This window comes from Neopelma chrysocephalum, unplaced genomic scaffold (assembly GCF_003984885.1).
Source record: "Neopelma chrysocephalum unplaced genomic scaffold, ASM398488v2 Primary Assembly neopelma1_24, whole genome shotgun sequence".
Taxonomy (NCBI): Eukaryota; Metazoa; Chordata; class Aves; order Passeriformes; family Pipridae; genus Neopelma; species Neopelma chrysocephalum.
The window spans coordinates 10,972,586-10,995,761 of record NW_020897693.1 but is presented as its reverse complement, the minus strand read 5'-3'; the positions used below and the strand labels follow the sequence as shown (position 1 = coordinate 10,995,761).

Sequence of the window (23,176 nt, the reverse complement as noted above, 5' to 3'; positions counted from 1 at the left end):
CTCAGTACCAAATTGTATTGATTTTCCCACAAGATACAAGGTGCAATGACTAGAAACTTGGACCAGATGAATATGCAGTGCCAGTGTAAGTGGATCTATGTAATTACAAGGACAGAGAATATCAGGCTTTGGAGAAACTGCTGCCTGGTAATGACATGGAATTGCAAGAGATGCTGTCTCCAGGCTGGTTTCCTAAGGTACCTGGTATCTTCTGCCTGGTCCTCTTGGTGATGAAAGGAGCAGCTGCAGGCAAACTTCCGGGGAAAGGTACAGCCTCTCCCATAACCCACTGGTCCTGTCATCACGCAGGTTGTAGCCGTCTGGCTCTCTGTTGCAACAGCATAAGAAGGGACAAATTCAGATCTCACCATTAAGCTGCAAGAGATGGAGCATCCCCTGTTAGAGCTGGAGGTGGTGGCCATGCATGAACAGAAAAACCATCCTCCTCATGTAGAGACAGGCAAAGGGATGCAAATAAGTCAAGGGACTGGCCCAAAGCCATCAGTGGGTGATAAAGCTGGGAACTAAATTCAGGCAATGTGGCTTTCCATCTGGGATCTTCACCTGAGACAAAAGGCTCCCAGTAAAGGTTTTGGATGGCAAAGCCGTTGGTCTCCTGCTGGGTCTTTGTGCTGGGCTGTCAGAGCTGGCAGCTCAGCTCCAGCCCAGTTTTCCTAGGCAGAGGCAGTTGGGGAAGCAGGGTACATCAAACAGGAAAGCCCAGAGTGCTGAAAAAGGGGCCCTGCTCTCCAATTATCCTGATGAAATCACAACTGGGTCATGGGCACAGGCAGCCAGTGGAGAGGCAGATGCTCTGAATACACAGATAAGCAATGGGAAATGCAGGTAGGGCTGGGAGGAGAGGGGCAGGCTGAGCATTGCTCCTGTTTCCCCTCACTCAAAGCCCAACTGCAAGAAAGGGGGAAGTGACTGATGTAAGATGGCCTTGTACATCACTTAAGGAAAGGGCCAATCCCAACCTGAACACCACTGACATATATCAGACCAAAAGAAGTACCCCATAGTCAGAAAAGGTACTCCCGCTATGAGACTTCTGTTCTCCTCTCCTTCCCCATCCTTCCTTATTCCTCCCAAACAACTGTTGACAAGGAAAAATTAGGAAACTGGTTTCAGGAAATGCATCCAAGCTGAGAAGAATTTGCAATGGAAATAGGTATGGCTGTTCAGCTTCCTGCTTGCTTTAAATCCTAACACATGTATCTTCACAGCAAATACGTGGATAAGAAAACAGCATGGTTGCAGCTGGAAAGTTTCAAGAATGATTTTGATAATGTTTTTAGGGGTTTGGTTTTTTTTTTAAATGTAAACATTTAAGGGATAAGAGACTTTTTAGAAAGCAAGGTTTTGGAGCAAAATAACATCACAAGAGTAGTGGTGAGCTCCAGTCTCCAGGAATGGAATGGTGCATACAGCACATATCTTATCACATTACAGCTGTTGCAGCAGAAAGGTCCAGACAACGAGCCAGCAGCATCGATTTGGGTGAAAAAAAGGTGGAAGCTGTTGGCCAGCAGCAGAAAAGCAGACAAATGAGTATCTTGGGACAGTAGGGGCCCAGTCTGCTCCTGCCCACGCGACACTCACGCCCTGGATGGCTAACCAGCTTCCACAGAGAAATAGGATCCTCTGGGAACAGCTCAAGTCTCCCTAGAAAAAACACAGAGTAGGAGTGAGAGGGATCCCTCTCTGAAGAGACAGCCAGCCCTGGCTGTGCTGAACTCAACTGTCCCTTGGGGTATGCTTGGTTAGTCCTCAAGTTGGCTCCCCCAGTTTCCCTGAACAGCACTTAGGATCCTGGAAGGGGAAAAGCAGAGCCAACCCCCATCCGTCCTCTCTCACATGTGGTATATCACAGGCTGTGAATCATATTTTTTTCAAAGTTTTTTCTCTTCCAGGGAAAGAACTTTTCTTCTTCCTCATTTTTCAAAATAGAGGGTAAAGCAGGACAGGTGCAACAGCGTCATCTCCCCAGGCTTGTTGTGGGTGAGGGACAGTCCATCTTGGGATGAGGGACAAAGATTGAGTTTCCTTATTGCACTTCCATTCCCAATGGGACACCAATAAAAAGCTGTTCAAAACAGTTCATTCAAAAGCAGAGCTCAAAGGAACAGCCAAGATCAGATACTTCCAGAATGTCTTTTATTAGTAAGCCTTTTAATTTACATGATCAAATATAACGATCATCCTCTTGCACTCATTTAGTCCTTGCAGAGCCTTTGCAGGCACACACCCTTATTTATTAGCAGAGCAGGGATAAAGAGGAAGAAGGCACCACAGCAAAAATAAAACCTGCAGGGCTCACTTTAGCAAATCCAGAAGCAGCTGGGGAAAACGCATTAGAAAAGCAAGCAAGGGGACATCTTGGACCCAAAGACAAGGTGACAGCAGAAAGAGGAGATAAAATGAAGTGAGCAGGCACCTGCTGCTGGGAGCCTGTCCCTGCTCTCCTTCCCACCACGATACATTATATTTGCAGGGTGACACAATGTTGTAGCAAACATGAATATGCATCGGTAATTATGCAGCAGATATTCAGGGGCATGTTGCTGATTTATGGACCTGGCAGCTGCAACCTCGAGTGATGGGGCTGCAAGCGCAGCTGGCACAGATGTCCACAGAAGACCTTCAAACCAGCCCTTCAACAGCCATGGCAAATGAATTCATCATGACCAAGTCTGTAGCCATTCAGAGCCAACCAACACATCGTGTGTGCAATACTGAGCAACACTGACAGAAACAGAGAGGTCCAAAAGTAAAAGTGCAAGAATTAAGTTTGGATCAGCAGATTTTATTTAAAGTTAGGGTCCTGGATTACTCGAGCCTCACTTTGCTGCTCCTGGTAAATCTCAGCCAAAATACACTTAATAATGTGATTCTCATATCCCGGCCCTCTGCAGCAGTCTGGATTTAAAAAAAAAAAAAATCCAAGCAATGCTGCTGTAGGTGAGTTACTTAAACACATCACTGTCACAGCACAGGCCTGCTACAAAAAAGACTGAAGATGTACGGATTGCAGCTCTCCACGCTGAAAAAGAAGGAATTCCCCTCTTCTGGATCTGGAGTAACAAAGGGACACTGCCCAGGGACTCATCCTGCTTGTCTTGCAAGGATCACAGTGTGGACACAGAAGACATACTCCTTCAACTCTAAGTAGCCTTCACGCAGGTTCACATATCCCACCCCCCAGCAACACACAGAGCTGCAGATCAAGGAAATAGTAACTCCACCCTGCAATGAAGAATCCACAACAATTAAGTGACTTGCTGACAGTCACACAGGAAACCTATGGTAAAGCTGGGTATTTCTGCTGCCCCACATTCAAGCTTCTGTCCCAAGACTGTCCTTATCAATGTCTGCGGTTGAGTGTGCAGGGGACAGGAGCACAACACCTATGCCACCACCTCCGTCACAGCCTCCAGCATCTGCTGACAGACCTGCACAATCAACAGAAGCCGGGTGGGTTTCCTTCCAGAGCTTCCTTGGAAGTCCACAGTGACAACAACATGCAGGATTTGGGCGGGCTCACAGCCAGCATCTGCAGAGTAACTAAGGCTGAAAAGAAACCACGGAAATGCAAGACACCAAGCCCGTCTGAGATGTGGCTCTACCTCAACACTGAAGCCCAACAAGCTGGTTAACAAATAAGCAAAGCCTCTGAAAGCAGACGAGTGATTGAGCTCCCTCTGATAATGCCTAAAGGTTAGGTGTAACCACATCATCTCAGAATCCCTCAGTTGAACCCCAGTCCCTCAGACACCCTGGTAGAGGCAATGAGTAGATCCAGATATGGCTTTGGCACTGCACTTGAGATGACCATAAAGCTTCAGAGACCCTGCCCTGCCTCTTTGACTCAATTTAGGTGTTTCTGTACACAGATCAACAATTGACAGAGAAAAGAGCTACACAGGGCTCTGATCCTCACTCGGACCAGCACGACAGCATGGGCAAACACTCCCTCCAGCCACATGAACCAGAGTAGGTTGTTTGAAAGAGGTACAGACAGGAAGCACACCATGTCCTGAGCTTGAGATGACATCTAGTTGTGAAAAAGAGTCAGAAAGTCCATGAAGTGAATGGACAAAGAGATGCAAGGGAGTTTCAACACAACATCCTAGCTGCAAACAGGAAGAAAACCTTGAAATCTTTAGAGAGAGCATGTCTTTAGTAGGAAAAGTCAGCCAGAGACCAGCACTTGCCCACAGTTGGTACTACCATGGCAAGCACCTGGTGACCAGACACAGCTGGCACACACAACACCCTGTTCTTAGCACCTGGTTTCACCTGAGAGCACAGAAAGAAACAGACCACACAAAGTACAACCCAAAACATCCGCAGTATGAGCTGGAAGAGTCACTGCTTGGGAAAAGTAAAACAGGGCAACACGATCCTGCAGGTGTCCTTCTAGCTGAAGCATCCTTTTGTCAGGCATGACAATGGACCTTCATCACAGATCAACCTCTGCTCAGCAAAGTCCCCAGGTAAATACCACACAGCAGCAAGAAAAGGTCATGGGAAGGAAGGAGAGAAGAAGAGCAGGAGATGCCCAAACTACAAACATCACTTCTTTTTATATATGTATATATGGCTTCCCTTTTTCTTTCCTGGTGTCAAGCCATCTCCCAACTAGCCTCTCAGACTTTCTGATCCTGCTGCCCAAGCACAACTCTGCGATGCTGGGGAAGCACACATTGCGGAGACATTTAAAAAAGAAACACAGCAGCAAACAGTATTTGACCTGAAAAAAATAACCACAAAAGGCAAACCTAGAACTTCAAAGGCGACTTTTCCTGACAGCCCTAAGACATTATCTGCGGGTAATATGGATAAGGTGCAACCTTTTATAGCTTACCAAAGGAAGCAAAAGGACAGAACAAGACAAGGAGTAAGAACCAAACACAAGTCCCAAAACTGAGATCTCACCTTGAAGGCTCACCTTCAGGAAAGGGTAAAAAGTAATGTCCTTGCATTGAATCCACTAAAGACAAGACTGTCAACACTGGCTGAGGACCTCACTTGGCCTATTTTAATTTTCAACCTTAGCCAATTTGGGACATTTACCCCTCCCTGCATCTTGAGACAGTAGCAAGGTAGACTGACATTACCTGTGAAAGCTACAAATATACCTTCATTAAGCCAGGGAGGCATAGAGAGTGCCTACGGAGCAGCTATAAAACTCAGCCATCATAAAGCAGAACAAGGAAGAAGGTGGTAGAGTAGTTTTCTCCTCCCTGGAGGTCTGGCTGCCATGAGGAATTGCATATGGTGCTGGTGAGTGCTGGCACAGAGAACTTGCTCCTGGGACCACCAGCTGAGTGTCTTCCCAGAACCCTCTACTAAGATACACAGAGCCTTCCTAAGGAGTTTCTGCAACAGGAGTGACAAAAATAAGCCTCCAGTCTCTGGTTCATCCAGCCTTGTGGAGGTACAGGCATCTGTTAGACAATGCTTTGGGACCACAGTGGAGGAACTGCAGCAGCAAAGATCAAGCTGACTCAGTTCTTTGGCTTTGGTTTAAAATATAATAAATAAAGAAAACAAAACCTGAACCTCCCTTCAGCCCACTGAAAAATCCAAGCATCCGCTTTCAATTCCCCAGTGTATAGTAACACAACTTTATTATTATAAGTAAAATTATTATATTTTCTGTATACTACTACAGTGTGTGTGGGGGAAGAAGATCTGTTATATGACCTACATCACTTTGCAAATCACTGATTGCTGGGCGTATTTCATGGTCTCACCCTTTGCCATCAGCCTCCAGCAAATGAATCCTGACCTTTTTTCCTATTGGTCACCCCTGTGTTCAGCATCTGCCCTCATAAGTACCAGCAAAGACACAAGAACTGAAGCTCTGACACTTAAGCCATGATGTCTGGAAAGGGGGTTGAAAGCTGGAGCTCAGGACACCAAAAAGCTCACACAACTACCTCTTGGGCTACAGCAAATACCACTAAAAGCAACTCCAGGCAGGGCTGGTGTGACACAGAGATGGAATGTGCACCAAAAGAACACAGCTTGCTCATACTGGTGGCTGCATCCCTTTTCACACCTTGAGGCTTTTTTTGGTATGCTACTATAAATACGAATTGTAACAGCTATGAAGTCACTGTTCAAGTGGTAGGAGCCTGGTCCTACGCATGGTCTGAGGTACCTCTCCAATTCTGCTCACCCACACCCCATAGAATTTGCCCATGCTGCCTTTGCTGACCATTCAAGACGGCAAGAATGAGTAATGCTGAATGACACAAGGCTGTTAGGGGTTTTATTTCTTCCCCCAGTAGTCTGGAAAAAGCAAGCAAGAAAATGGACAGGTGATGTGAACCAGCACTGTTAAAGATGATCCAGTCTAATAAGATGATGCAAACTTCCTGGCTCTTGTCACGACCCCATCTGTCTTGTGGGCTTTAACTTGGATTAAAAAATTGTGCATAAGATATGGGAATTATCCCCCTGAGGAAACAGTCACTAGGAATAACTACAGAAAATCGTCACTTTTGGACAAGAACCTCTTTCAGAGTTATGGTACTTTGGTGGTTTTTTTTTTCCTTAAGGGAGCAGAGAACCACCACGGTATCTGCAGTCAGAGGCTCTACTTCATGAGTCCATAGCTCCTCAAATCCTCAGAACAATAAAATTCTTTTTCCTTAGAATTCAGAGATTAGGTTTAAACTCTGAATTTTTACAGTCTTGCCAATATTGTGAGATCTCAAACGTGATCATGTGCTCTCACAGGAGCCTGGCAGAGCAACAAGCCACCAGTGAGATTTTGGGAAGGGGTGACATGCTGATAAAGCCTCCCTCTTCGTCTGAGGGCAGCATAGCTCACCAGTGCTGTTTCTCAGGGCTCCTAAGGCACATACAACAGTTTCTCACTCTCAGACGTCATTCGCACCTACCTAGAAATAAAATGCTTTTTGATTTCCCCCTTAAAATCCTCTTATTTTCAGAAAGCAACTCCCTGAGGACCATGTGTGTCTCTACAATGAACCTTCAAGGCCACAGCATGGTGTAGTGGGTATGATTCCTACACAGTTCTCATTGTTCCCACACAGAAACTTCAACTGAAAAGGTAAAATTAAATTAAAAAAATGAATCAAGTGTTCGCAAAAAGCTGTTTTTAAAAACAGAAAAATCCCACAGAAAACCACCATCTCACTTGCCAAACCAGCCAACTTTAACCTGAAACACTACTTAAGCAAAACAATGCTGCAGTGTTCTGTAGCAAGAGTGTGAGTATATTAACACAAGAGGAAAATTTATATTTCAACAGCAATGAAAGCAAAGAGCTCTGAGAGATGGAATTTGTCAACAAGCTGGAATTTGTCAACTTACCCTCATAATCCATCTTTAAAAACTTGCGGTGAAGGTTGTCTCACTCTAAATTAATTCCTTCCATCCAAGGTTGATTACAGTCTAGCAACTACTAATCACAAATATTTTATCAACCCACATAAAAATTATTGCCTTTCATCTGTACATCTAAGATAGGACAGAGAGGGTGCAAGACCTGCACTGAAGAAAAGTATATTTAAGGTTAGTATTTCTTACCCAAATGGAGATCTTCCACAAAGCAGCTGTTCCAAGCAGTGGCTGCCATTCCACAGGTTTCAGTTGCCCTTACTTCCATACAGTTCTGATTAAACTCAGGACATGTTACGTCAACTCAAACAGGAAATCTGACTTAACTTAGCAGTCGAAAACCCTGATCAGATACAAAAATTCATGTATTTGGCCTTTTTCCCCAAAAAAGACTTTAAAGTGGCTGCAAGGTCTGAAAACTCCACCAGTATGACTGGCCAACAGTGTGACTGTGAAACACAGCTGATGGCCAGTCTGAGTTTTATAGGGTGACAACTCCTCCACGCCACTTTAAGCAAGTGCTTCCTTTATTCTACAGCACTAAAGGAATTGTTGCTTTTGAAGAGCACAAAACATAAAAATGCAAGTTCAGAGAGTATTCTGGAAAACACAATGAACACAGACTTCATGAGGTTTACTCCAAGTTTTGCCGCTGTACCTAAAGATGATGTGTGCTCTCAAGGTCTCAACTAGATACCTTTTTTTTGAACATGTACTAACATGGAGGCAATTTACCCTCTGAAGTAGCCAATTTTCATCCAGTAGCTCAGGAGAGAACGTGCAAGATATTTCCATGAGCTGTGTCGGTGCCTGGCACAGCTGTGACAAGCACACTTCATACAGCCCTCTTGAGATAACACTGCTGTAGCTAAATGAGGTGGAGAAAAGATATTTACTTCCAACACACCAGGTTCTGGTTCCTTTGACAACATCCCATGGTGTGAACTGGGCTGCTCTTGCACACTCTGGAGCAAGGCAGGACTAGCATGTCCCAGCCACCGCCAAGCGAGTGTGGGAATTCAGCAGGAAAGAAGGATCATGCCACTCAGCTGGGCTGGCATCCACTTCAGCCAGACCCAGCTTGCAGGCTGGGCAGCCGCAGGACTACGTATTGTCTGTGCCTTGCCCGCAGCAGCTGCAATGCCAGCAGACAAAAGCTTCCACAACCTCTCCTAAGCTGAATTTGCAGCGACACGTTGTTGCTTAAGGAAAAAAAAAAACCACAACATGCTCATTTCAAAGTAGCCAGCTGGTGAGGAACAACAATAAGGAGAGGGAAAAAAAAACCCAAACAAACAAAACCAAGCACCGAGCACGACTTCCCTTTCTTTCTCTCATATGAAGTTGAGAAGCTTAAATTAATTGCAAACTCATATTAATTGTAAAGCATAAGAATCTGAGCAAACACCCTCCTTGGGCAACCAGGGCCAACCTCAGGAAAATATTTGCATCTATGGGATGTGCAAGTTGTGTAACCAACAAAACATCAAAACAGATAAGGCAAGGACCTTTCACTAGGCTCTACAGAAACACACTCGCAACTCTGCAGTGCTGACTCAGGCTAAGACAAGCTGCTTCAGTTTTCTCTCCCTCACTTTAGCTTTCACAGGGGAAATAATACCAGCTGACTTCATACCCAGTCTGAAGCCTCTAGACAGTATTTGCAGAGCTGAATTAGAAACTAAAGCAGCCTTTGGTGGACTACTGGAGAACTGGGCTCCCTGCGATGGGAGTTGCCTTCCCACTCTAAAGGTAAAATCTTAAGGAAGTTGTTGGTACAATACAGTTGGCTCTGCCCTGGACACAATATGCAACCTGATCATATTACACAACTTCCCATGCCTAAGGCTCAATATAGCCCTGGCTCCCTAGATTTAGTTACATATACGTGTTATTAGGGAGTTACGAAAATTAGTTAGAAGGTTATATTGTTACAAAACCTTTGTGAAAGAGATCGATGGATGGATCCCGGTTTCTCCCACCAGCTTTCAAAGAGCCTTATGTGTGCCTGTTCAACCAGGACAGCAAACAGCCAAGTGACACTGCTGCAAATCTTCCAGAGACCTACAAACCACCTCTTGTTGACAAGACAGCCAGCATACTGTTGGTGGCAAAAATTAACAAGTAAAAAGCACTGTTTTGCCAGGGTGCATCCAACCAGCAGCAGGTTAACTGCAGCAAAAAGCCAGTCCTAGGCACAATACCCCTGCTGCAGATGGGGCTCAGAGTTTTTCACCTGAACAACAGCAGGCATTGCAGCTCTCCCTTTGCGACCTGTTTTGCCACACAGAAGGAGTAGCAGAAGGAATTACCTTGGACGAGCAGGAAAAAGGGACAGGCGCACATTCGCCATTCAGTGCCACTGACGATGCACTTTTGACCAGGCAAGAGGCCACGTGCAGCAGAAACGCAGAGAAGCTGCCAGGACCAGATGCTGTGCCAGGTGCCTCTCTGTTGGGACACTCTTCAAACATAGACACCGTTTATTGTACCAAAGTTCAGAGGGAAAGGACAACAAGTAAAGAAAGTATCAGAGCAAAACATACGTTGTGGGTCCTAACTACAAGGCCCTTCCTTACTGAATCAAAAGCCTCCTGATGGTTTTCATACTTGCCCTCTCAGTTTCCTAGAAACACAAGATGAAAAGTACATGTGTCGTGGACACATGTAGCCAGAAAAGCCAGCAGGGAGAGATTAAGATGCATTGTGAAGTGAGGAAAATACACTATCTAATGGAATATAAGGTATTTTTTGTCTTTTTCTGTAGCACAGTATGTGGGTTTCCCAGCTAGAAATTTCCCCCGATAAACTCCCTGCTATTGTAAGTTTGAAGTGTCTGTAGTGCACACAGAAGACTTCCAGGGACTCTTCAGAGCTAACCATCATTTTATGGGTGTTTGAACTGATGGGAATTATAGCATGAGTATCAATAACAAACAACATTGGGGTATAAAACTGACTCTTTTTTTCTTCAGGGTTCTAGCATTAAATCATGCTGACAACACAGGCATAAGAATGAGGGTAAAGACGCTGGCACAGCACCATCCCATACTGAGCAGTCTTGCAATCAGCTGTCAGCACAGAGACTCAAAGGCTGAGTTCAAGATCTGTGGGCTCTTGCTGTGGACAGATTTTTGCTCCCAAAACGCCCAGTGTATTGCATTTCTGCCATAAGGCTAATTCTTCCCCAGCAAAAGGCATGATGGAACAAGTGCTCCAAATCAAAGGAGGAACTCAGCCAGTCAAGAAAATCCTCCCCAGGCTACCAGGCTTTATTCCTTCCAGTTGGCTCAGCTTTGTTTTTTCAGTTCTTTCAAGAACAGCTCTGGGGCTCCTCCAACCTGCTCCCTGCAGACAACGACAGGGTCTTCAGAGCAACCATGAAGGTTCAGGCCAAGTGGGATAGAAATCTAGAGAAACCAGCTCCATCATTCCCAAAGCCCACTTACGACATTTAACAGTGCTTTGGTGTTAGGAAAAAAGCGCTTTTTCCCCTAACAAAAAGGGGTTTTACCCCCCAATCTGGAATACCCAGATGTGCAGCCCTTGTTGAGGCACTGCAGGGCTCCTGCTGATATCATCTGTTAGTCTGCAATCTGAAGTCCCATGCCATTGTCTCAGCTCCAGACTTAGAGGTCTCATGTCTTTCCCCATAGCAATACAATACCTGTTTGGGCACATTCAGGAGGTCAGGAGCTCCTGAGTAGTTGAATAACCCCTGACCTATGCTAGCAGCTGCTTGGCCTCAGTATGAAAGGATGAAACAGGGACAAAACTGTCCCATTCCTACCTACACTTTCTGCCTTCACTTGGCTAAAATGCCCCTTGGTGCAGAGCTGGGACAGGCTACCAGCTCTGTCCTAGGAGCACCTCTGAGAGCACCTAGGAGCAACTCTGTCTTCCAGTTGCTGTCTAGATGACATCCCTCTTCTCCAGCTCTTGGCCAGCAAGGAATGAAAACGAACGATAGCTTCTTGACCAAAGGAAGATGCACATGTTTACCAAATGAGACAGCACACAGCTAAGACAAAGACTGATTACATTCAACACTGTCTTGCCACTTTTGCGTGCTACCCCAACCTGCTCAGCGCAGCTAATCAAGGTGGGATTCACCTCACCTACAACATGAGAGCCCATCATCCAGAGCTGCTTTATCATCAACGAGCAGAGAGAGGCACAATCTGTCTGACCTGTTTCAGATCTCTACCTGCACTACGATGAGATGAAAGTGCTCATTTCCTCCACTGCCTATACAGGGGGACTGACAGCATGCAGTTGGGATGTTAGATGTCAGTATCTGGACAGCTGAATTGCACTCTGATGTTCCCCATCTTGCACTTCAGTTGTAAGCTTTCAGAGAGGGACTATCTCACTCTGCACCTAACATGAAAGCACTTCCAGTCCCTAAGGCCCCAAGGTAATGCTACACTTCAAGTGGTAGATGAGAGGCTCATGCCCTGAAGTATCTAACTGAAGCAAGAAAGCTTCACAATACTTTTCCTGTAAAGATATTCCAAGTGGATTCAAATAATTTAGGGGGATGGGTGAAGAGAGGGCAGAACTGCAGGTTTCAACCTGCTTCTGTGTTAGCAGGTGAAGAAAGGAAAACATCCCAGGCACCAAACAGTTTGTGCCATAAAAACAGCATTGCCCAGAAAGCCTGCAAGGCTCACTTCATGCCCATCAAAACACGCACCATGTCAGGCAGGGAGGGATACACTTATGCAGCAGAGCTGGGGCAAGGACATGGGAGAGTAAAGGACAGAGAAGCAAGACTGCAATTTCTTCTAGGAGAGAGACTTGGGATTTACAGAGCAACCTTGAGGACTCTTCTCTTTTTCATGACTTCTGATATACAATCCTTTGGGGCAGGCAACACTGGAGCTCGATGCAGACAACTGCAAAATAATGAGTCTAGGGGCACGCAGCCAAAGCAGACAGCACACATTAAATGGAGCTGTCACGCTGCTAGGCCGGCCAGGGGAGAGATGGAGGAGTTATTCTAAGATTTGTGAAGCCATCAGCCCTGGTGCTACAGAAAATACGAAAATTAAGCTCAGATAAGGATTGCAGGCAGAATAACTTCCCTGACAACAGGATGCATGAGCGATAAGTTGTTACAAAGGGCCTTCAAATCAAATAGGGGCAAAAAAGCAAGCTCGGAAGAGACTGCACAACATTCGCCCACAGTGGGACTGAAGAGTTCAGAAGAAAACAAGCTCAACTTAGCTCCCTGAAAGGGTGACTTACTGGTGGCAGAGCTTTTTCTTCCACCCCAGCATTCAGCTGTCACTGAGTCTGCAGGCTTGTACCTCAGATTTTAAACACCATCTCTTTGTACCCCAATCCCAACAGGTACTTGCTCCTATTGCCCCAGCAGAGCAAGCCATGCTGAGAAAGTGTGACTGGTGGTTGTCCACCTCCACACAGTCCCTGCCAGTCACATCTCAGTTCCACAGCACCACCCATTTGATTATTTTGATTTCTTATGCTGGTAGTGTTCTTTTCCTTTTTCTCTTCCTCTGGGATTTATTCTTAAATTGCTCTAAGCTGCAAATTGAATAAACTCATTCCAGGTGCAGACTCTGAAATAAAGGAGATACAAACCTGAACTGACCTGAGAGATGCTGTACTGCCTACCATCCCACAATCACTGCAGTCAACATAGTTCAACCAACTTCAGCAGAATTTGAACAAGACCTCATAACCCTGTTGCAATGCAATTGCAGGGCTTGCCAAAAAAGCATGTGCTTAGTAGCATGCTCTGAAAAAGCCCAGCCCTCTCCTAGGCACTCAGCTTCCCACTCTTCACAAGGAGCACACTTCAGATAAGCAACTCCATACATCTTTCTTTTTAAATTGTACATCTTCCGCTAAAACTCAGGAAGGCTTTCCTTTGCCTTCTCAAGAGCACCCCGCAATTGCCTTGCTTTCTCTTTAAAAGAGTAAAATTTCAGGCCAGCTTTACAATAACACAGCTCAATTTGCATCTGTGGATTGGTGACTACAATATCCAGCTGGATGCCCTGGGCCTTTACAAGTCCCCAGACAGGGACCTGTACCTTACGTGCTGTAATCATCCACCTTTTTTTCTGCATCCATTTCATCCCTAAAGCTGGCTAATACCAGAGGCTCTTCCCCACCACCTTCCTGGGGGAATCACCACCAAAACCTCCCTTGTTGTCACATTAAGGACTCGGCAACAACTGCCCTGTTCAGAATATGCGAACAGGCTACAGCTCTGTTAGTCAAAGGAGGAAGACAAACCTAAATTCCAGGAATTATACCTCTGCATGGGCACTCTCCATTGGTGGTTTCATCTCAGCTGTCTCTCTTTACTCACCTCCCATCCTGAACAGTTTTATCATCCACTCCGTGGTTGCTCTGAATTATCCCAGAGGTGACCATATTTCAGCAACAAATTAAACTGTCACTATACGTTCCTTTCTACACCATTTTTTAAAATATGTGAGCCCTGGCTGCCAGAGAATTGTTTTGGAAAGATTAGATTAGGTGCTTCAGAAAGGGCTTTGAAAAAAAGTAAAGGGTTTTTGCTTCTTGAAGAAATCTACTTTTTTTTTCCCCTGGGAAGTTTGTTTTATTTTCTAACCTCAAAGATCTGGTCAATTAACTGCATCTTGTTTTTTTAAATCTTTCCACAAAAAGTGTCTTGATGCAGGTGACCAATAGGGAGATGGCTCATTTTGCAATCATCTGCCACCAACAGAAATTAAGATCCTAAAGCCCTCTGGTTTTAAATCAATCCCCATACAGAGGGCTCCAACATCTCTTTTCAATTGCCCAAATCTTCTTACCATTTTTCCAACGCACAACAAGACACTCAGCTTTACAATGGGGTATCTATCAATTTCTGCAGACACAAGCCCCGCTTACAGCCTGGGAGAGTGACATGCAAATTACTGCTATCCCAGTCCTCCACTCACATCAATTCTAAGACCAGACACCTAAAATATTAAAATAACAGTCAAGACAGCCTTGCTTGAAATGGTGAAAAGAAACAACCCTCCACCTTCTCAGGGTTCATTGTGATAAGAAAGCACTGCTGTCATCAGAAAATCAGATTAGCAACACATCAACAGTTGGGTGCTGAATCTTTTGACACTCATCAGTTACTCAAGGAAGTGGGAAACTGACCTTGCAATCAAAGTGCTAGACTAGGACAACAATTTCTGTCGTCAGCTCTGCTCTAGACTCTTCCTGTTAATGTGAATTTCCATTCCTCAGTTCCCCAGCTGTAAAACAAGAGGTTATAAGAATGTGCCTCCTCTCCCTGCCCAGTGTATGCCCTGGCTGTAGGCACTGGTAGATACTTGGCAGTTTTTCACTTTCTAGCAGATACGAGGGGCAGGCAGGCCTGGACACTTCACAGATTGGAAAAGGGTGGGTGCTTGGGATATACACCGCAGAAGAAGAGGAACAGCAGAGGTGTAAGCTGATGTTTACTGAACGTAGATCAGTTACTGCGTTCAGCACAGAAGGAATATGAAGCAGAGGACATCTTGCAGTAGTTGTGGGGATCAGATGGCTATAAGTTGAGAGCAAATGGGGTCTGAAAGTCCTAGCTTTCCTCCTTGCAGGACAACTGCCCAAACTCTTGCTGGGGATGGCAAATAGGAAGTGATCTCAGGAACAAAACCTTGAAAGTCACTTCTGCAATCAGTCAAGGAAGGCCATTTTCCTCCTATTTGTATCCTCCTTGTGTCTGCCACAAGGAGAGGAGCGCTCTTACCCCACCAAGGTTCTGCCTTGTTAGACCCACACTGAAGGGCTGGGGATGAGGTGGGCATATAACAACTCCACACAGGATCAGCCCTAAGATCCTGTAGTTTGTGATGGAGTGGTAGTAAACCAATCTCTTGGAAGTCAAAGTCAAGCTGCAGTGGTATGCCCACAAAAAACACTTTGCTGCAGCTCTAAATAACCACTGCCAGTGGTTTAAAAACCTTGTGTGTTCCAAAGCACCCTCCATCCTCAGTCACCTATGGCCACTGGTGGACCTTCCAGTCCGATGCCAATGGATTCTGTCTATTCTTGCATTCGCTCAACAACCCCATGCAGACCATGATCTGCATACTGAATCCAGGCTGCACTCCTCACAGCCTTATCTCTCTGCTCCATCTTCTTGTTCTCCTCAAGTCTTGGTCAATGTTACCACAGTTTGTGGAAACACTGGTCTCTGAATGACCAACAATGATACATAAAAGGATAGTATTTTCAGAAAACTATGCTTCTCACACTTGAAAACACCTCTAAAGCCACTGATTCTTCAGTACCAGGTGTATTACAGGAATGGGAACACAGAATTGATCTGCACTGGATAACACATCTGTGTCGACTTTGCCAGCCACTCTCAGAAATAGTTCTGATGTTGCCTCTGACTTTCTGGGATGAATACTGTGGCTTTTGTTCCTTCTGCACAAGGAACCATGATACAATTGTACCGGATGCATCTTGCTTGTGAATCAGCTACAAGATTTCCACCCTCATCCATCTACCTCTCTACTCTGCCACAGACCTGGTGAGACCCTGCACATGCCTCTGTGACTATGAGCCCACCAGCACACAGCCTTCTTGTTTCTGTGGAAAAGCAGGAGCAGAAGCACTTTTCCAGATCTAGGTCTGACTGTATCACACCTCTGTTTCCCACCTTCACCACGGTCATAGTGGTCATTTCTTTCCAGCGCATATGTTTTGAGAATCAACATGTTGATATATGGTAATTCAGGGGTGCCACCACAATAGCTACAGAGCCATCAGCTGCAACTGAGTACAGCACAATGGAGGACATGCAGTTGTACTCAGAGGAGTAGAGAGAGCAGCTCTGACCTTCACAGACTTCAGTACAGCTCTCAGTCTCCACACCCCTCAGGAGAACGATGAGGTAGAAAGCGAAGCAGGGATTTCTGTGTATCTCCTCATCCATCAGCAGCTAAGCTGACTGGCAGATGGGAGGTGACACCAACAGGCACAGCAATGTCCTCCCCCTGCCTAGCCCCCCAGCACTTGTACTCCCTCCCACACCAGCGGAGCAAGAAGCCAGCACACGCCTGTCGAAGCAGGTCAGGGAGCAGACCACTCACCCAAGGCTGCCTGTGTAGAAAGTGGGACAAACCCTCCAGAAAAAGCCAGCTGGCCTCATACAGTATCATGCAAATCAGGAAAAGGTTGAGAGACAAGATTGGGAGAAACCTTGCATGACCAAGGTTATACTGTAAGGTTATATACTCAGCCTCTGCACACAAGGGGAGAGGCAAGGAGTGCGCATAGACACACACAAGCAGGAGGTACCTCCTGCTTTCACCAGCATTTGCTGGGTCTGTATTCTACAAAGGAGAGAGTTGTGCTCTTCACAGTAGGAGCCTAACACTTGGGACTCAAAAGGAGCCATTGCATCTACACAGATCCAAGGGGAGACAGTGAAAAATGTTAATCACAAGATTAGCACACATACAAGTCGGGGGTTGGTCCCATATTTACCTCCAAGAAGTGGTGATGCTTTATTTACTTAACATAGTCAACAACTGTTTTATCTATTTATCATACCAACCAAAGCCTGGTTTCTCAAGCCCAGCCTTCTCCTTTTTCTGGAGGATGAATTCCAGCCCCCCCCACATAAGATTAAGCTCCTTGGCATCTCATGCAAAGCCAGCAGCAGGGAATAAGCACAGATGCTAGAATCACTACAGAGACAGACGACCTAGTACCACACCAGGAATACTGCTCTGGCTGCTGCAGTGGTTAGCTGGGTTAGGACAAAATCCATCATTTGCAGGCTCCAATTTCATACATTCAAGCTTATTCTATACACACGGTTTGGAGCAGGCTGAATAGAGCTGAATGTAAGCCACAGAACTGCTGAAGATAGCACAGAGCATCAGAGCACTCAACACAATACTGGAGCAGGCCTACACGATGGCTGCCTGTTACCCCAACAAGCCACTGATGAACAGAGCTCGCTTCTCAGCAAGCCTCTGAACAAGATCCCAACTTGCCTCAGGCACAAGCACTTGCTAGCCAGACTCTCCTTTGGAGAGTGGTCTGCCTTTCTCAGGGAAGACGACCTTGTGCACTTCCACTGCCAGCCATCCATGCCTCTGTTCAGGCTAGATCAGCAGGATAGCTGACACACCACCCTGCACAACAGCAGCCTCCACAAAGCCTTTTTCCACTGATCTCCTCCTTGCTTCTCCTCCCACAGAGCCTTACCCAGTGAGAACAGGGCAGCCCAGAGCACCCCCCGCTGTGCACACCTGCATCCCTCATTTCACTCCTACTCCCTGGCTTTTTAGATCTCTTCTCCCAGTAAGAGCGAGACATCCTCTTCATTTCACAGGCCACAGCTTCTCCCTCACGTCTGCTGTTCTCTCAAGGATGCTAAACAAGCAGAAGACACACAGGCATCTTCCCAGAGACATTGCAGCAATGTCTCTTTTTTGTATTCGTCACATTATTGCTCCCACACACACACATTTAAACTCGGCTCCACCAGCTCTTGAATTTAACTTACATACAAGCAGTCTGGTCTGTAATGCATTTAGTTATGCAAAAGGAAAAATCCACTTAAAAGTTTGGCCCCTGGCACATTAGTACACAAGTACCTGGGCTGCCACTACCTCTACATTATCAGAGGGCCTCTCACCCAGGGTATCCCACCCTTTTAGCAGATAGGCTGGATATGTGCTGGGTCAGTATCACTCCTAAAGAAGAGAGTCCAGTAAGATAAGGCAAATAGCTTATCCAAGACCAGATGGGGGGGGGTCAGGACTCCCCAGTTCACAATCCTGCACTTTAACCACAAAGTCATCTTTCAGTTATAGACATCAACTGTTCCAAGAGCCCACATTGCTGTCAGACGGGCACCACAGGCAGGTCACGCATTAAGACAGTGAGCATGGAAAGATTATTCCCTCTGTAAGCATTCAGATCATTTTGCATTACACATAGGAAGCTGTAAAACCATATTCCATCAATGAGAAGTTGATAATGAAGTTTTGCTTTTACTAAGCCAATCATTAAATCGTGCTGGTCCCATGTTATAGAGAAATAGGCAGCAACACATAGAATAAAACAGATTGTCTTGAAGTATTCTCCTCTGGATATCTGTAATTATAAACCAAACATCATCAGCTTCCCTCTCTCCCTGCAGTAAATTATTAACTGCAAAAGAATATTTCTCTTGGCTCCATCCTCCCCATCAATTCTGCTTTGCAACAATGTACCACCCGGATTGCTCACTCTGTCAGTGCATCCCTTATCCAAAACGCCTCAGAAGACATGGAGGAGAGGTGTAACTGTTAACTTCGGAGCAGCAGAGACCTTTCCTTAGGGGTGCAAGAGGGCACCGTCACGTAACTTGGAGTACTTAGAGCAGATAGCTATGACATACACAGCTTAGGTCATTTGCTGCTGCAACATCACTGCAACCATCAGTGGAGGCGAATCACGCACTCTGAGCACTCCCATCACGCTCCTCTGGACTGCCTGTGCTTTATTGCCAAAGAATAGCAAAATTCCTCCCCTGAAATACGAGGTTTTCTATTCCTTTCGTTGTTTTTGAAAAATATCCTCCCCATCTCTAGATTTCATCTGGGGGAAAAAAAACAAACAACAAAACCCTAAACCAATTCAAGTCTTCTCCATACAGCAATTTCATTTTTAAGAGACTTTAATCTTTGAATACTAGATCAAATTGAATATTGTGACTGCTTGGTCATGCACAGTAACCTGTTCACCTCTTGCCACTTACCCTCATCAACCTGACAGTCATACAGACTCTGCAACTAACAGATAAGTCAGAAAACGTTCAGAGCACTCATTCCTTTTGCCCTACTGAAAGGCACCTCCTGGCTGTAAACCCAGCAGGGAGGAAGGATGATGCCAGGAGGAAAGCAGAACTGCCTGGCAGGAAAGCTGGGTTTGGTCAGACAGCAGATGGAAGCAGGTTGCATACAGATACACAATCAATGAACAACACAAGGTCTGCCATTTGATCCCAGTTTCTTTCTTAAGATACAAAATCAAATTCACGTTTGAAAAAGGCATAAGGAGAGCATAAGCAAAAACGAGAGCTGGGAAAAACCTCCAGAATTGCAGGAACACCCTTCCTGCAACAGCCAAAAAACTCGGGGAGAGGCAGAGAAGCATTACCACTGAGCAAACATCTTCATACTCACACACAGTCTGGGCTTAGTTTTAAATTTTTATGGGTTTAAACACATACCAATTTAGTGGAGCTGACTATGAACCGTTCAATAAAAATCTCCACTAGGAAGGTAGAGAAAAAGAGGGAAAATGGCTAATTTAGACTCAAAAAGCATGGAAAGAGAGGTTCAATAGAGAGGTAAAAGAGAATGAACAGAAAACCATGACGCAAAAGAGGTAAGTGAAACAGACACCGAGGACAGTTCAGAACAAGATAAACCATGAAAAAGTGGAGTGAAAACTGGAAGGGAAAGATAAGAGAACAAGGAACATTCCATGGCAGATCAGTTGAACGGCAGTTGGCAAATAGATAATTTGTTTAATCTCATCCATATTTGTCAAATAATTTATTTGATTAATACGCTTTGGTCCTCAACCAGCTATAAAGCTGATCAAATATCATGTCATAAATACATTATTAGATTAATACAGGTAAAATTCAAATACGTTCAACATTTTTATCTGTTGCATAATAAGCTCTGGTTTTAAGTTTACAGTTCAAAAATGTTAAAATAGAAAGCTGGATATATATTACTATTAGATAAAAATCCTTGGAGCACAATCATTTTGCTTCTTCTAGACTTGACAAAAAGTACAGTATATTGTATAACACATCTTGAAAGACAGGAGAGGAGATATTCCTACCTTTTCCCTTTAACACATTCCCACAACAAACACCTTTCTACAGATAGCACTTTTTGTCTTGGATTTTATTTTGTTGAATATTTCCCCAGTATTCAACTTTTCTTACTCCATAAAGATTTTCACCCCAAGAAAACTTGGTATTTTCTCCAAGCCTAGCAGGAAGGTAAATTTGGGGCGCACCAGTAGCAGGGGGGGAGGTAGCAGGTGCCATGTGCAGCCTGGAAGCAAATGTTTACATTTGTGAACTTAGCTCTGCTCCTCTTAAAGCAAAGGGAAGTCAGGTGAAAGATGGCTACATGGACAAGGATGCCTCAGGACCTCTACTCTCACAGGGAAGTTTCCCACATTATCAGCAGACTTTTCCAAATCTCCCTAGGAGAATTAGAAAAAAAAAGGTCAATTGGCAATTTTTCAGCCTTTTTTTTCCCTTCCTCCAAGACAATACCCAGGTCTCCTTGAGAATCCTCAGACCCGGAGTGAAAGCCACCAAGGCAGACCATCTCCATGCATGTGGTGGCAGGTCCGCCAGGGAGCCCTGTGCAGCAGCACCAGATCCGATAAGGAAATCATGGCCATCACTTTCTAGGCAGACATCAGAGAAGCATGAGGGTACTCCCACTGCTATTCTACCTTCATCACTGAGAGCAGCCAAGAATCAAACTCATCACAGGAAAGAACCACACCAAGGGTAACTCCCTGGGGCCAGAAAAGTGTCCCTCAGGTCATATGTCCTATTTAAATATCACAGCAATATCCCAAAATAAGATAATTATTGCTAATTATAAGATCATTTTTATGTAAACATGAAGGATATTACCATGTATACTTCATCTCTTTTTAATTAAAAGAAATAAGAGGTTCACTGAGATAAAAAAAAGACATGCTGACAGCTCCCACCCAAAAGCAGACTTTTCTGCAGTGATAACACCCATCAGCCTCCAGACCCACCAAGGAGACTGAACAAGGAAATCAATCAGCATCAGCCTCCCCAGTGCTGAAATGAAGCAGTTGGCACAATATTAATCACATAGGGAAAACATTTGACAAGGAAAGGGCTAGACACACAGAGGGGGGACACACATGGATTAAAAGTCACGGCTGTCTTACAAACACTTGCAGAAATCACACAAATCACCAGCTGCAAAATCAAAATACTCTGAAGAATAAAAACATTACCAATTCTGACTCCAGCAACTCTTCAGTTGAGCTCACACCAAACCTCATGTGCTTTCCTCCATTCAAAACCAGTTCCTGCTCCAAGCCGCACAGCCTACCCACGCCAACCAGACTGGAGTACATCATGGCACAGCCTCACCAGGAGTCTGTACCCCTTCTGCATCTCAAAGACCAGAGTAAAAAGAGACATGTCATAGGCTAAAAGAGACATGACCATCCAACCTAGGACACCGAAATAGTCAATGGCTTGACTTGCCATGCAGTGGTTTAACAAGCCATTCCTGATGCACGGTCCTCCTGTTTCCAGCTGTCCTAAGCATTTCTCCAGCCGCTCCAGAGTTCACCAGTCCACTCTGATTTCTCATTGTCTCTTTTGTCTCCAGACACGCTCCACTGCTTAAGGCAATTTAAAACACAGCCCCAGCCAGGATCCATACGGGCCAAGCAAGCTCTCAGATGTCCCTTCACTGGGGTTGAAGGCATTGCACCCCCGGACCCCGCGACACCCTGGCACGGCAGGCAGGCAGCCTCGGAACGCCGCAGAGCCCCGGCAGAGAGCGTCTCTAGGAGGAAGGGAGTGTCACCAGCTCCGCAGAGCCGCATGCTCACAGAACGGGGACCTCGCTCACTTCATCACAGATGCACATATATACCTGCGCCTCCGCCACCTGCGCGCCCCCTCCGCGCCTCGCCCCTGGCCTGCCGACGCCTGGCACTGCCGTGAACCTGGTCTCTCCCGGGGGGTACTGCAGCCCAGCAGGCACCTACTTGGGCAAAGAGTGGGGAGTCACATGACAGGAGCAGCGTGGAGGATTCAAGGGGGTGAGGGAAGGTGGGTGAAGGGGGCTGCAAACTGGGGGTGCGAGAAAGAGCAGGTGGAGAGGGCTGCAGCTAAGAGATGTGGAGGGGAGCTGGAGGGCAAGAGGGAAAAAGGGAAGGGGGTTGCAGTTTGGGAGGGGGAGGGTAGGAGGAGTGTAAAGGGGGTGAAGAGGCTGTGGATCGGTGGTACCCCATCACCCTCCTACCTCGGCGGCCTGCCGGGGCTGGGGTCGGCAGGCAGCGCCCAGGCAGCAGAGTCATGGCGCGGCCAGAACAGGTGGGTCCCCGCCACCGCTCACCGGGCTAAGGGTCACTCCTTCCTCACAGCCGCCGCCGGGGCACGGCGGAGGGCACCCCCAGCACGATGGGGGTACAAACTCCCCGGGGTGGGGGAGAACAGCCCCGCTAACAGGTGGTGGCGGCGCTGCCGCCCCGTCCCCGCCGCGCCGGTGGGCGCTGCCCCTCCGCGACGGCGCGTCCCACCCACCTCGAGCCAACCCCAGCCCCAGCCCGGCGGTCACTCACCGGCTCGTCCACCCCGCCGGGCGGGATGCGCGTCCTGGAGAGCGGGGCGCGGAAGTTTAAAGCCGGGTAACAGTATTATTTGCTTTTTTTTTCCTTCCAATGGAGGAAAAACCAAACTAGACGAGGCGCCCCCCCCCCCCCCACCCCAGGCGGGCGAATCCCCGCTCCGCTCCTCCCCGCCGGGGGCTTTCAGCCGCGCGTCGGCCCGGCGGCGAGGGGAAGTTTCCACCGCGGTGGTGGAGGCGCCCCCGGCGTGCCGCGCCCGCCCCGCATTGGCACGGGGCGCCGGGGCGCTGTGCCGCCGCCGCCGCCCGGACAATGTGCGTGCGGGGGGAGCGGGAGGGGAGCGGAGCGGGAGCGCGCCCCGCCGGCGGCCGCGGCACACGCCCAGCCCGCGCCCCGCCCGCCC

General features: G+C 46.6%; 1 protein-coding gene across 1 annotated transcript in view; it reads right to left on the bottom strand.

Moving 5' to 3' along the window:
* Positions 1 to 23,161, bottom strand: part of HRAS (HRas proto-oncogene, GTPase) — a 41,082-nt gene extending 17,921 nt beyond the window's left edge. The window contains exon 1 of the mRNA XM_027703468.1: positions 22,768 to 23,161. The gene's annotated coding sequence lies outside the window, so the exon portion shown is untranslated. The remainder of the gene's footprint in view (positions 1 to 22,767) is intronic.
* Between the last annotated feature and the right edge of the window lie 15 nt (positions 23,162 to 23,176).